The 3,602-nt window shown below is 46.4% G+C and overlaps 1 protein-coding gene across 2 annotated transcripts in view; it reads right to left on the minus strand.

Moving 5' to 3' along the window:
- The window catches only part of Ikbkg (inhibitor of nuclear factor kappa B kinase regulatory subunit gamma), a 28,803-nt gene extending 25,397 nt beyond the window's left edge, over positions 1 to 3,406 (minus strand). For both annotated transcript variants that reach the window (XM_070039459.1, XM_070039458.1), the window contains exon 1: positions 3,014 to 3,406. The gene's annotated coding sequence lies outside the window, so the exon portion shown is untranslated. The remainder of the gene's footprint in view (positions 1 to 3,013) is intronic.
- Positions 3,407 to 3,602: the final 196 nt, after the last annotated feature.

Raw genomic sequence — 3,602 nt, forward strand, 5'->3', positions numbered from 1 at the left:
CCAAACGTAAACTTCCAGAATCAGGCCTGGAGTAAATGAGACTAATTTACAATTGAGTGAACTAAACTTGGCCATTTTGCCTATTAGCCCTGATAGTGTCCCACTGAATCCCCCATAGACCCATCTGCAGCCCCTGATCCAGCTGATCCTTCTCACTCCCTTCATGCACTTCTTTCCTTTGGCTTCCACAACAACCCAGTCCCCTGATGTCCCTCCTATCTCACAGACTGATTCTACTCAGGCCCTTTTCCTGGGTCCATTTCTCCCCTAATTATATTTACTCCTATAGTTTTATCCAGTGTGATGGCTTGAGCTCCAATCTTAATACTCATCCTGCCCCAAAACAGACTTCTTTCCTGAATTTCAGACTTACATATCAAACTCAATGCCTACTTAGATAACTAGTAGTCTGAGACCTTCTTAGGGCTGGGGGGGGGGGGGTGGAACTCAGTGGTAGAGTATTTGCCAAGCATAGATCAGCACTGAAAAAAGCTATTCTAAAACTAACAGTCCCCCAAATCCAGCTCCACCAAGTCTCCTTTATTATCAGCTGAAAACAAAACCATTCTCCAGTTACAAGGACAAAATACTTGGGAGGTCTTCTTCACCTCCTTCCCTCCATCTCTCAATCTCTCCCTCCTTCCCTCTTTCCCTCTCTCTCTTCCTCTTGCTTTCTCTCTCTCCCTCCCTCTCTCCCTTCCCTTTCTCACTCCTCCTCTTCCTCCTTCCCTCTCTCCCACCCCCCACCCCTCTCTCCATCAGCAAATGCTGTAGCATTAACTATTTCGGTACTGCATTTGAGAGAGACGTATACAGAAATAGCGTGAAAATAAGAGAAGAACTCTAATGCAGTATACTTTAAGAGAAATGAAAATATGAATGCTCAAAGCAGCATTACTGTCAAGGCAGCCAAAGAATGGAAACACCTAAAATGTCCAAAAACTGATGAATAAAATCTAGTACAACCACATACAACATGAACATATCTTCCAGACACTATGCTGAGAAAGAAACAAGTCACAAAGGGCCACATATTGTATGATCACACTTCTAAGAAATGTACAAAATAGCCAGGCACTGATGGCTCACACAGGTAATCCTAGCTAATCAGGAGGCTGAGAATGGAGGGTCACTATTCAAATATAACACAGTCAGGAAAGTCTTTCCTCTAATAAACCACTAAAAAGCTGGAAGTGGAGATGTGGCTCAAGTGGCAGTCCTGTGCAAAAAAAAGGAACGGGAAGGGGAAGGGAGAAAGAAAGGAAAGGTAAGGAAAAGAAAGAAATCCAGTTGAGGAAGGAAGGAAGGACATTTAGAGGGATGATAACTTAAATGATACAAGAGTTTTGGAGGCATGATGAAAATGTTCTAGCATTGGTCGTGATAGTTGCATCTCCCTGTGAATGTACTAAAAATAATTTATTTGTATACTTAAAACAGGTGAATTGTGTGATATATAAATTGAAAAAGCTATCAAAAAACTATTTTGAAGACAATGAGAAGAGTATCAGGGGTATAAATTAAACAAAATTAGTCATCAGTTGATAACTGTTAAAGGCAGGAAAGTGATACATGGTATTTACTTATACTAACCTTTCTATTTTTGTGCATTTTTGTAGTAGTAGAAATTGAATCTAGAATGCTCAACAAGTGCTCAACTACATAAGCCACATCCCCAGCCCATATTTTGTGCAATTTTAATTTTTTAATACTAAAATGCTCTTGGGCCTGGCACCGGGGATCATGCCTGTAATCCCAGCTACTTGGGAAATTGAGATCAAAAGGATCACATTTCTTGGCCAGCATAGGATAAAAATTAGCAGGAACCCATCAGAACAAATAATCCAAGCATGGTGTTATTTACCTATGGTCTCAGCTACCTGGGAGTGTGTAAGTAGGAAGACTGAGGTCTAAGGACAACCCAGAAAACTGTTTCCAAAAAATAACAAAGCAAAAAATGGCTGGAGGTGTAACTCCAATGGCAAAGCAGAGCATCCGAATAGCAAACATCTGATAAAGCTTACAACACTATCATCTTCTACATGGATTCCTGTGTAAGTTCCTAACAGGTCACCCTGCTGCTACCGTTTTGCCTTAGTCAGTTGTCCCACTGCAGCCAAAATATCAACCTAATTCAGATTGTATACATTTTCACCCACAAATCCTATCATAGCTCCCCACTTCTCAAAAGCTACAGTCCGTAGAACAGCCAAAAGGGCTCTATACCATCCGGTCCCCTATTCCTTCCTCTTCAACCATTCTGCCCTCACTCCAACCATAGTGTTCTGCTGTCAGTTTCTAGAATGTGCCAGAATGATCCATTCCTTCTCAGGTCGCAAATAAATGATGTGAGGGAAGGCAGATAATAATTGTTTAACAAAATAAGGTGAGGGACATGGTTTAAGCTATGCATCTGTTATTAACTGGCATGTTGGTTGCTACCCTCTTTTTACAAGTCCTTAAAGATAATTTTAAAAAGACGCTTAGCTTTTGAGGCCTTTGAAGACCTCAAGAGCACTCAAAGGTGATGAAAAGCCAGGCACGATCATTCATTCGTTAGCACACCTGCACTCAGGAGACTAAAGCAGAAAAATCTTGAGTTTGAGGCCAGCCTGAGCTACATAGCGAGACCCTGTCTCGAAAGAAGGAAGAAGAGAGAGAGAGGAAAAGAAAAGAAACTGGAGGTGTGACTGAAATGGTAGAGCGCCAACCTTGATGGAAAAAAGCCAAGCAAGAGCGGGAGGCCCCGAGTTTTATACAGACACGAGTAGATGGGGACGGGAGAAGAGGAGGCAGAAGAAGAGGAGGAGTTTGATGAGTGGAAAATCTAAGAGTTCTAGAAGAGTTCACGCGCCGGGGGTACGGTGACAAGCTAAAGCGGTAGCGGCGAAATCAGTGCCCACTCGCTGGGTCCCGACGCCGTCCGCTTGAGCCGGTGCTCAAGAAGTATGCGGCAGAAATTGGCTGGACTTGGGACCCGCCGGTAGAACCCTGTCTTGGGAGAAGACCACACCTGTCGGCAGCGTCGGTCGAACGTGAAGAGGGTAGGAGCGGCGGCCTTTCAGCTCCTAGGGCCCCTGAGCTCCGAGAGAGTCCAAACGCGGAGGTCGCCCTTCCCTTCTCCGCTGTGGAAACCCCCGCTTCCGGATTCCGGTGTCGTAATCGTGGGATCCGGAAGTAAAACATGCACGCCCTGACCCCTGAAGCACAGACTAGCGGCGAGAGCTCCAAGACTACTACGATGCCGCACCCTCCTCCAGAGGGAAGTCCGGGGCAGCCAGTCTCGGCTGGCCAGCAGGGCGCTCTCCACTGATAAACACCACCCTCCACCTCTTAGGACGTCTCCACCTACGTAGTCCCTAGCGTCAGGCAGCAGCATCCCGCCACTGCGTGATCCGTCCCGGCCAAGGAGCCAAACCAGGTTGCAGAAGGCACCGCCCACAAGCCACGGGGGAGGCGTGGCCAAATGTCGGCGGAAGTGGGGCCCTCCGAGAGGGGCGCGCGCTCGGCCGCTAGGGGGCTGGCGGGAATACTGGACCCTAGGGTGAGGCCAGGGTGTCAATGGTTACTCGAGAAACTGCCCGCTGCTGAGCTCTCTCCCT

Source organism: Dipodomys merriami, unplaced genomic scaffold (genome assembly GCF_024711535.1).
Source record: "Dipodomys merriami isolate MVZ:Mamm:240054 unplaced genomic scaffold, mDipMer1.0.p SCAF_3, whole genome shotgun sequence".
Lineage (NCBI taxonomy): Eukaryota > Metazoa > Chordata > Mammalia > Rodentia > Heteromyidae > Dipodomys > Dipodomys merriami.